This window comes from Mustela lutreola, chromosome 8 (genome assembly GCF_030435805.1).
Source record: "Mustela lutreola isolate mMusLut2 chromosome 8, mMusLut2.pri, whole genome shotgun sequence".
NCBI lineage: Eukaryota > Metazoa > Chordata > Mammalia > Carnivora > Mustelidae > Mustela > Mustela lutreola.
The window spans coordinates 29717934-29729038 of record NC_081297.1 but is presented as its reverse complement, the minus strand read 5'-3'; the positions used below and the strand labels follow the sequence as shown (position 1 = coordinate 29729038).

The window sequence follows — 11105 nt, the reverse complement described above, 5'->3', positions numbered from 1 at the left end:
TTCCATTGACACATGCACCGTGATAACCCCTGTGTGATTTTTTTGTGTGTTTTTTTAAAGATTATTTTATTAATTAGAGAGAGAGAGCACATGCAAGGGGCAGGGGCAGATGGAGAGGGAGAAGCAGACTCCCTACTGAGCAGGGAACCCGATATAAGGCTTGATCCCAAGACCCTGAGATCATGACTTGAGTCGAAGGCAGCTGCTCAACCGACTGAGCCACCCTGGTGCCCGACCCCTGCGTTATATATGCTCCAGACCCAGGACTCTTCCTGCAAATCCTGCCCTTCTTCAGGGCAGGGACAAAGGGAAGAGCTTAGGAAGAGAAAGAGCTGGAATAAGCCACATCATCCTTGAAACTCGCCACAAAGAAGCCAGGTCTGTCCCACTGATTGAAGAGGATGGAAGCCAGCTCTGTCCTTTCCAGTTAATGGGTAGGATGTGGTTCGGTGCCCGAAGTCCCGCACAAGCTACTCCCCACCCTACTTCTTCCCTTTTCCTCCCCTCTGATCCTCATTCTCCCTTATCATGTCACTGTCCCCATCTTCCCTCCTCTGTCTTCTTTAGAGAATGTGAGACGACACAGGCGGTGGTGGTCCCTCCCACGTATGCCATGACTGCAAGCCTGTTTAGTCCAAATCCTTGGACTAGATTCTTTCTAGATAGCTCCCCACTGCCATCCGACCCCACTGCCAGGGCTGTTGCCCCTTTACCAGCCCCAGTGCTGGCCGCTAGCTGTTGAAATGTGTTTTACGGGCACAATTTCCTAAGAATTCTAGAAAAACAGCGAACTGCTAGTCCCCAGAGAAACTAGAAATTTTCTTCAGCTCTTCAAGAGAAAAATTTCACTGCCATAGGCAAATCGTTTATGGGTTAATCATTTTTCACGCCGTGCTAGAATGTAAGGTTTTTGTTCTGCTTCACCACTATGTTCCTGGGGCTCAGAAACTGCCCAGCATAAAACAGAACTCAATACATAGCTCCTGAGGAATGAATGGGTCAAGCTCATCAGCCTCGCGCGTTTGAATCAATGTTGCATATTTGAGATGTGGTTCTCCCTACAAAATGCTGCAGTGGAATCCTACTTCCGAACTTGCATAAACCTGAGAGAATTAAAGGGAAGTTGTCCCCTTCATCTCCTATAACAATCCACCATTGGTGTTGCTGTCCCCTTCTCCTGGGCAGGAGCAGATAAAATGGACATGGCAGAAAAGGATGTGTGTCTGTAGAACATGGGCGGAACTTCCAGCAGGAGTTAATAAGCCACACTAACAAACTTCGTTCTGGGACTTTTGCTTTAAAGCTTCATTAAGCTTTCAGTACAGAAGACCCCGAACAGGAGGCAAGTACTCAAACGGGGGATTCCTTTTGAAACTGACCGGGAGCTGGTAAATGAGAAGCACAGCTCTAGTTGGTGTTCAAGGGACAGTCTCTCTCTATTGGCTTTGAATGTTTCTGCTCTCGTCTCTTGGAGTCTGTTCCTAAAAAATAGCCCAAAACATATTAACGGAGGCAAGTCTCTGAATAAAAAGGTCACTCCAAATTACATTTAATCCAGTGCAGTCACTTTCTAGGCTGGAGACTGAGGGCATACCCAGAGAGGAGGCAATGGGAAAAGTGAACTAAACTGGCAGGAACAACCCATTACTAACCCCAGCTCGTTTCAGTAAAAACAGGCATGAGAGTGATGGCAAGTTTTAAAACTGAATTCTCTCAACATGACTCAGGGGTCGTCTTTCTCATGCCAATTTTCAATTTGTTTTTATAGACGGATGAATGGGGGCTCACAACACAATTCTCAGGATGAAATGTAGAATGCGCACGTCTGCCCTATCATCTGAGCCCAAACTTGAAAGGGGCTCTTCACCAAAACCTAGACAAATATTTGAATGCCTCTCTTGGAAAGGGAGATGATGTCCAAGTGGTCTCTTTTATAATGCATTTGTGCACGGGCGGGGTTGGGGGGGAAGCAGGATTTAAAAATAAAACCGGCTACGTCAGAGGCTTGGATTATAAAAGCATAGGTTTCTCTTTCAGGACTCTCTGAAGTTGGAAAGTATGAATTACATACGCTCATTAAAACTTTTATGTTAAATTCAAAGGGTAAAATTAGAAGCCATGTTAATGATCCAACCATGCGACAACTGGCCAGCAGATGTTGGAGCCTTCTGGTTAAGAGATTACATGGTTCGAGCTGACAATTTACTGTATGTGTCCCTGGCACAGAAGAAGGGTAACAAACATATTGTCCGACGCAGGAAATATGCAGCCCCGGAAAAAGGGAACGTGCAAATCTGATGGCCTGTGACACTTTGAGAGCTGCACATTTTTCCACCAAACTGTGATTTCAGAGAGGTGGGTTTTTTTTTTTTCCCCTCCTTTTTTTCCTTCAGAACGAAGAGTTAATCTTGTCCAAGTTCAGAGCCAGAAATCTGTCATATTAAATCCCAGCAAAGACCAACATTCTTTCCAACTTCTTTACTCCCAGTGTCGCTGAGTTTTCCACTGATCCTCAAGCGAGCTAGCTGTCACGCGAAATGGAGCCGTTCCTCCCCGCTCTGGGGGTTTCGGGGATTCCGAGCTGGGGACAGGTCTCTTGGTGTGGTTGGCGGCCTCCCTTTGGTGGTGAAAGCTGCGTGGAGACCTCAAGGATAGATCTGAAAGGGTGGGAGGGACTTGGGGGTTGTCCTGGTTTATGCAGAACAGGTAGGGCACAGTTTCGGTTCCCTGCAAAAGCGTGAGCCCCCAGGTGGAAAATCTCCCAGGTTTCAGGAATCACACTAGATTCCTACCGTCTCAAAGCGGCAAACCATCCTGGAGAAGGAAAGCAACAAGGGAGCTGTGAAGGAGGCTGTGTTCCCCCCGTGGGAGAGAAGATGCAACCATTAGGGGACGGGTGTAGGGAAACCAGGTGAATCCCGCCCTTTCCCTCGTGTCCTCTATGATGGGCAGAAGGAGGAAAATGTAGGAGATGATTCTTTATGGTCTGATCTTCCAGGCTCCTTTCTCTTTTCAAAAGGGCTTGTAGAAATGTCATTCTGTCTCTCGGGGCTCAGGAGGGCTCCGTTTTTCTGGTTTTCGGGGTATGCCCTGGGGGTAACCCAGGGTGAGTGGAGAGCGGAGGCCACTCTGAAACATCCTGGAGCAGACACAGCTGCCTTACCTCAAAGGAAACTGGTTGATCCCAAGAAACCAACCGGGAGGCAAAACTGGGGGGAACCATATCTTCCATATGTGCACCCCTCCAGGGTTTTGCCCATGCTAAGAATGTGCAAACAAAGGCAGTGACCCCAGAGGTCACTTGGTGACTGCTTAGCTCACCTCATGAGCCTCTGACGAATACCTACTGTGTATCAAGTTCTGAGGCAGCCGCTGGGCAGAGGAAAAGGGCCAAGGCCAGGCCCTGCCCTCCAGAAGCTTGCAGTTTGGTGAAGAGACAGCACATAGCACTGGGGGGTCCCGCCTGCCCTGCGTCTTGGTGAGGCCACGGGCTCCTTGTCTGCCTGCCTGAATTTAGTGCCTCAGCCTGTCGCCAGCCAGCCTATGGTTAGCAAACCTCCAACTATTCCTGTTACCTGACTGCCTCTGGGGCAGCTCCTGGTCCCCAGGTTTCCCTAGGGTCCCAGCAAGAAGAGGACAAAGTCTCTGTCCCGCAGCTCAGATGTCCCCAGGGACCACCTTGCTCCCTCCCTTGATGGCTGAGATCCAGAGAGCCGGGCCTGAGTGAGCTCCCTGGGGATGTGGGCAACAGGGGAGGCCAGAAAGCTGAAGGTCTTCGGTTTAAGGATTATAAATCCTAACAGTGAGCATCTCCTCTGTTTGAAGAGGGCTCTTGGTCTTTATGCTGCAGATAGGCGGGGTTTTGGGTAACAAACCAGCATCAGCACCTACTGGTGCCTGGTGCTCAGATACAGCAGCAGCCAATGTGGGTGAAGATCCTGCATCTGTGGCCCCTGCCTCCCCGGGGAAGGGAGCAGACAGTGAATGCATAGAAGGGGAAACTGTTATGGAGGAAAGGAATCAGGAAAGGGAGGGAGGAAATGTCATGGGCCTGGGAGGGGGCAGTTGTTGTCAGTAGAGTGACCCAAGTAGGCCCCACTGGGAGGGTGGCGACTGGAAGAATTTGGAGGCAAGGAAGCAAGTCATTCAGATATCTGGGAAGCATGCTTTGAGGAAGGACGAGGGCCCGCTGGGATGGGCAAGGGGCCCAGAGTGGCTGGAGGGGGAGGGGGAGTGCAACAGCACAGGAGGACAGAGGAGCTCCAAGGCCAGGTCAGAGGGCCCGTGCTCTGGTCAAGGTGGGATCTTAGAGGGCTCTGAGCAGGGGGCCATGGCCTGACTCCCATGACAAGGGCTCCCTCAGCAGCCAGGTGGGAAGTCAGAGGAGAGTCCAGGAAGCTGTGCAGAGGCCAAGGCAAAGGTCCAGGTGGGAAGCAGGGGTCTTGATCAAGACACAGGCCCAGGAGTGAGGAGTATATGTTGTGAGCAGACAACCTAATACAGAACATGCTGGTGTGAGGGGTGAAAAACAAAAAGAAATCAAGGATCATTTCAAGAGTTGCTGGCCTAGTACCTGGGAGGATGGAGTTGGCACTAGCCAAGGTGAAGAGAAGGTCTGGTGCAGAGGCGATCAGTGTGAAATCTGGGATACGCATGAAATACCCAAGTGAGGATGTCAGGTGGGCAGTTGTGTATTCCGTCAGGAGTTGAGAAGGGAGGTACTGGCTGGAGACTGAAGGCTGGGACCACCAACAGAGAGACGGTACAGCACAGCTCTCAGGGGCAGTAGGCGTGGCTAGAAGGAGCTTGGGGGGTTGGGCGTGGCCAAGTGAGCCTAAGCATGGGCATAGCTAGAATGCTTTTGTGGGTGGGCGTGGCTAGAACGAGCGCGGGGTGGGGGGGTGGGGGGCGTGGCTAGAAGAATCCTGAGGCTGAGCTCCCAGGCCCAGGACCTTAGACCCAGTTTACCCTCCAAAGCCTGGAGAAGTCCCTGGTTGGTGGCTGCATTGGCTTGTCTGCTTTTACCGGCTCCCATGGCCTAAGTATGCCTACTTTGTCCTGTCTATAGGGCTTTTTCCTGCTGGGAGCATCACTGATGGCCTAGCAACCAGGTACTACCCAGGGCCAGGGTGGGCAGGAAACTGCACATGGACCCACACGAACCCGTGGGGTGCCAACCAGGCAGACACCAGCATGCTGAGTGTAGCCCCCAGGGCCCACCTGGATTCCAGGTCCAAGGCCATGTGGCTAACAGTGCAACATTTGCCATTCTGTACAAAACTGATTTCTATTCCCCCGATAAGCTGGGCTGATAAGCAGCAGGTGAGATCAGCTTCCCACTGAACCCCCTGTACCCACTGATGGGTTTCCCAGGATGCTCCCCATGGAAGAACTGAAGGGGTTCTCTCCCCTGCACCAAACCCTGGGACAGAGGTTCCAGAAGGGGTTCTCCACTCCCTGTCTTCTCCTTCCTTCTCTCCTGGCGTCTCCCCACTGGGTAGCTTGGACTGCCCAGCTGGTGCCAGCCTCAGGTTTTTTCCTCGCCTGCAGTCACATTTCAAAACCCAGCTACCTGGAGATTTTTTGAGATTCTTAAATTCTCATGTTGTTCTAGAGGAAGCTTTCAGTGTCCTCAATCCACAGCGAAAATTGCTGACTTGCAATCCACATATCTGGTGTTTGGTTTTTGTTTTGTTTTGTTTGAGCCTATGACTAGAAAGATGTAGGCCTGGAAGCTTTTCTCTAGGGAGGGCACCTTCCCGTTAAGTGTTCAAAAGCCCTGCCCTGTGATTTACCCGGCCATGCGACCCTGGGCGCTAACCTCTTTGTGCTTTACTTGCCTCATCTTTAAAATGGGAATAATAACTGTCCCTGGCTCATGGAGTTAAGTGAGTTAATAAATGTCAAGTTCCTAGAATAGCTCCTCACACAGAACAGGCCCTCACTAACCCCCCGTGGTTATTAATATTCCCGGCAGGAGAGTGATGAATGGGCAGAGCCCTCCTGCCGGAGCCAGGTTGGAACCAGAGTCAGAAAATAGAAAGTTTTACATTATTTAAGCCCGGCCATTTGCTTTGCAGAGAAGCCTGTGTCACATTAAACTGCAGCATTAAGGGGTCAGCTGGAGACCTAGTTGGAATTAACTCAGGGAGCACTCTCTTACCTTTCAGTTTAAACAGAGCTTCGCAAGGTGTACTTGGGAGCAGCGTAAATTAAGGTAATCTCATGCTGTGCATGCAGTCCAAGTCTCGGAATCCAAAGACTGTAAGGCAGCTGGACAGACAGGAAATGGGGCATTTTCTGGCATTTTGTTTTCATCTGCAGACAGTAGATATCTTCAGGCGTCTGTCTCTTCCGGGGACAAACGGCACAGCTGGGAGAGAAGCACTCCGTGACTTGGGATCTGGGTACCAAAGACACTGGAGAGCAGACGAGCGAAGGCCTCAGTAAAGGGAACACATGACAGTTACTGCTGTTTTAAGAAGCAGCTGAGCTTGGGTACTGCCCAGCCCTCTCCTGGCTGCTGGTTGGAGGGGGTTTGGGGTACAGGGGGGCATGCCAAGCCTGTGACCTCATGGTCACACCTCCCCTGGCCCTAGGGACCTGCTCCCTCCCATAGTCAGGAAGCCTACTTCCCTGGAGGGAATTCTGAATTTTCCTGGGCATCCATAACTACAGCTCCCTTTGCCTGCTCTCATGTTTGTCATGTCTGTTCCCTACTGTGTAGAATTCAGGAGCTGAGCAAAGCTGGAGGCCCAGGGGCTCCTTCTTTTTTAAGCCTCCATTGATGCAGGAATGCTGGGGAGAGCATTAGCAGGAGGTTCTAGTTCACATTTTTTTCTAATAAATGTTAAAACAAAAACATCACTATTAAAATAAAAAATTGTTTGTGTACCCCCTAGGCTCACTCAACTTGCTTCCAATGAACCACCATATTTAGGGACGTGCCAGACCGGGAGGATTTTTTGTTTTGTTTAACATATAATATATTATTTGTTGCAGGGGTACAGGTCTGTGATTCATCAGTCTTACACAATTCACAGCACTCACCATAGCACATACCCTCCCCAATGTCCATACCCCACCCCCATGTCCCACCCCCCTCCCCTCCAGCAACCCTCGGCTTGTTTCCTGAGATTAAGAGTCTCTTATGGTCTCTCTTCCTTTCTGGTTTCATCTTGTTTCCTTTTTCCCTCCCTTCTGCTATGATCTTCTGTCTTGTTTCTCAAATTCCACATATCAGTGAGGTCATATGATAATTGTCTTTCTCTGACTTATTTCGCTCAGCATAATACCCTCTAGTTGCATCCATGTCATTGCAAATGGCAAGATCTTTGTTTTTTGATGGCTGCATAGTATTCTGTTGTGTGTATATATATATATATATATATATACACACAATATATATATACATATTATACATATATATATATATATAATCTCACATCTTCTTTATCCATTCATGTTGATGGACATCTAGGCTCTCCATAGCTACAAATATGGAACGTTTTATGAATCTGTATGTCGTCCTTGCACAGGAGCCATACTACTCCTCTCTGTATTATTCCAATTTTAGTATATGTGCTGCCAAAACGACTATTGGGAGGGTCTTTAGAACCATCAATCTTCCCTGTTTGAGAAATGAGTAAGCTGAGGCCAGGACAGCAGAAGGGTACTCTTGCAAAACAGGGCCCCACCCAATATTGGCCCGAATGGAATCTTAGTGACTTGCTGATTTCCCACTGCACTGGCCCAGGCCCACCTGAAATTTGTACTTTCTGTCCAGGTTCCCAACTCTCATACCCAGAGGCCTCTCTCCTACTCTCCCCAGTCTCCTGAACGCTGTGCATATCTACTGGCTTGGGTACCTCCTCCTTCATGTCCCTCTGACCATCTTCCTGTGATCCCCTTCCATCCTACCCCACCCACATTTACAGATGGCTCTCTGAGGCCACCCCGGAGACCCAAAGGAGGAATAAAACCCAGCCCCAGTCTTGCAGCAGCAGCCCTTGGCCACCAGGGTGGCCCTCTGACCTCAGCCTCTGACATCACTCTCCCAGGGCTGGCCCAGAATCTTAGGCAGGAAGAATTGGAATTCCAGATGCGAAAGGTCTTGGTGTCTTCTTGTGTTGAGAACCAGACAGCAAGGGCAGATGTCCTCCAGCTTTAGGGATTTTGTTAGAATCTCTGAAGCTGGGGCTCTTTCAGCTGGTCTCAGAAATTGGGATCCATGGAATTCTAAGTGTTCCTTGAGATGTTCAATAAAAAGCAGGCTCTGTCTGGGGTCAAGGAAATTTAAGAAACACTGCAGAAATTTTAAACCTGTCTATCGTCTATCTATCTATCTATCTATCTATCTATCTATCATCTATCTATCTTATTGAGATAGAGAGTGCATATGCAAGTGGGGAAAGGGGCAGAAGGAGAGGGAGAGAATATCCAGGCAGACTCCTGCTGAGCGCTGAGCTTGAAGCGGGCCTTTATCCTACAACCTGTGAGATCATGATCTGAGCCAAAACCAAGAGTCAGACACTTAACCAACTGAGCCACTGGGACGCCCCAGCATGGAAGATTATTGGTGACTATTGGAGCATTACAGCTTTATTAGCTTACGTCGACTCTAGGAAATCCTATAGTAGACAAATTCGTGTAGCCCAGCATTTCCTTGACTTCTCTGATCACAGAATCCTATCCTTGAAGAATGCAGCTGGAGATGGTGGAAGACCCTGGATTCTATTAAGATCCTTCAGCCCCCCATATCTTGTCTCCTCTGGTCTGGTGGTGAGCTCTCAGTCAACATTTGGGACAAATTGAGTGATTTTGTTGGTGAAGGGTAACAATTTCTGATAATTGCATGTTAGAGGCCTTCCTTCCCCCTCTCCCATAAGAAAGTTAACCACAGGGGGAAAAAATAAGTTTCTGGCCTCAAATGGAAGTAAACAGCTGGAGCTGATGAATTCCAGAAGTGAATATTCTTTTCTCCTACAAGCATCTGTGAAAGAGAGAAAGAGAGAGAGAGAGAGACCACAGAGGCTATGTAAATATAATTATTTCTAAGTAGAGTACCTTCAACATTTTCCATTAGGTAGCAGGGAGGTCACTGTGAGGCCAGCTGTCCAAATATGGCTGCTGATTCCCCTGAGTCAGCAAAGTCTATAAAAAAATGATCTTTGGGACAGAAATTTCTTACCACACATTCTAGTAAGTATCTCCAAATGTATGGGATATTAAATTTAGGGCTGTGGTTTTCAAACTTTTTTTCAAAGCATGAAAACCTCTTTTTCAAAGGAAATCTTACTCAAAACTCTTCACACAATCCCAGGCTAGTCCCTGGAATCTAGTCTGGAAAACTGTGGTCTCGAGCCATGCTACTCAAAGCCTGGTGTTCAGACTAGAAACTTCTGCGTCACCTGGCCACTTGTGAGGAAGGAGTCCAGCATCCAGCCCACTTCAGACCTGCCACTCCGAATCTGCATTTTCATACCCTCTCCAGGGGATTTGTGTGCACATTAAAATTTGGGGGGCAGATCTAAAAGGATTTACTCCCAAATATTCTTTCTCTCTTGGGTCATCCCAAATACCTGGGTGAGGCTTTTGGCAATGAACTGAGCCCAGCTATAGCTTCCAGGAGGGCAAGCACAGTGTGTTCAGGTCATCTGCACAATTGAATCTGTGCCCCTCTCCCCCACAGAAACGTTGAGAAAAGCGAGGGCTGCTTAGAAAGAGACCGGAGAAGAGAGCAAAGTGGTGAAATGCAGAGACTATGGACTAGATTTCCTGGGCTTGAGCCAACACTACCTTACCTCTGGGGAGGACTCTGGCTAGTGAATTAAGATTCTGTGCCTCTTTGTCCAGTGTCGGACAGGGGTAAGGGATGATGATCATGGTGAGGGTGATGAGAGTATCCATTGAATGAGCTGATGGGCTGGAAGCACCTAGAATCTCTAGATGCTTGGTTGGGGCTTTCATTCCCAAGTCCGTGGGAGCTCACCCCAGCAAGGGGCTTCCCTTTAAGGAATGTGCAAAGGAGCACCTGCATAGATCAAGCAGATTAAATATGGGTCACACAAGAGTCACCATCAGGTTCTCTCAAATAATCCCACCACTTAAGTATGATTGAAAGAACAAACACTACAATCTAAACCTTTTGATATATGGGTAACTTCTTTTTAGTCTTAGATTCAGAAAAACTTATGTTTCTATTGGGACTTTTCCATTTATTATCTCAGAGATCTTGGGCAAGCTCCTATAGCATTTTTCTCATTTTCTGGGCCCAGGGTCAGGGAAGTAATCCTACCGTATCAAGCACACAGGAACCCTGGAGTCTCAGGGGTGTGAACTGACACGCCAGGCTGTAAGTCTCAGGAGCTCCCAGCAGAAGAAAATGCAAGAGTCATCTACGCCCTATTCTAGTGTGCACCCCTCCATCTGCCGTGAACACTTTCTCTTTCTTCTATAGGACACCAGTGCAAGTCACCTGCACCCCAGCTTTGAAGGTAAAAGCGATGCCCCCCCGCCCCAGAGCTGAGGGCAGTTTGCTGATGGAGCCCAGAGTGGTGGTTGTCGTGCACCTGAGCTGTGAGCCCTGGTGAGCCGGGGTGCAGGACCGACACCAGCGGTCCCATGGATCTGCATGCCAGGCCACCGCTCAGTGGGGTGATGCTGCCCCTGAAGGCCCTTCTGCAGCGCCCTTGGAGCCTCAGCAGCTTCCCTGGTTTTTTGGCACCATGAACCGCTTGATCTCAGTCCAGCAATTCGCTCTTATAAACAAGAGAGGGGGAAAAAAATAGAAAAGTCGTGAAAAACAGACACAAGGAATTAGGTCACCCTAGAAATTCTAAGACATCAGCAAAACTCTTGTTGGGCATGATTTTAATGCAGCGACCTCTGACCACAGCAGGGTCTGGGATGGATAGGGTAGAGAGAAAAAGTCAAGAGAGAATGGGTGGGCAGAAAAGGAGGTCAAGGTGATCCCTGGCTCTGGAGATCTGCTGAGGACTTTTTCTGCAGCCTGGGGCATGCCACAGGGCCTTCTGCAGCGGTGAGTGCCTTTGACTTTCCCTTCAATCTGGGAGTTTGGGATACAGACACAGTAACTGAACCTT

At 49.0% G+C, this 11105-nt stretch overlaps 2 long non-coding RNA genes and 1 other non-coding gene across 3 annotated transcripts; all 3 read right to left on the bottom strand.

Annotated features, from left to right (window-relative positions):
• Nucleotides 1-2005: 2005 nt before the first annotated feature.
• On the bottom strand, nt 2006-7026 carry LOC131839902 (uncharacterized). Its single transcript, XR_009357069.1, has 2 exons — nt 6164-7026; nt 2006-2657 (listed from the first exon to the last, which is right to left on the bottom strand). It is a non-coding gene; the product is annotated as an uncharacterized LOC131839902 (long non-coding RNA).
• A 467-nt stretch (nt 7027-7493) lies between these two features.
• LOC131840020 (U6 spliceosomal RNA) lies at nt 7494-7597 on the bottom strand. Its single transcript, XR_009357140.1, has one exon. It is a non-coding gene; the product is annotated as a U6 spliceosomal RNA (small nuclear RNA).
• A 762-nt stretch (nt 7598-8359) lies between these two features.
• On the bottom strand, nt 8360-10754 carry LOC131839901 (uncharacterized). The gene is made up of 3 exons (XR_009357068.1): nt 10572-10754; nt 9804-10033; nt 8360-8992 (listed from the first exon to the last, which is right to left on the bottom strand). It is a non-coding gene; the product is annotated as an uncharacterized LOC131839901 (long non-coding RNA).
• Between the last annotated feature and the right edge of the window lie 351 nt (nt 10755-11105).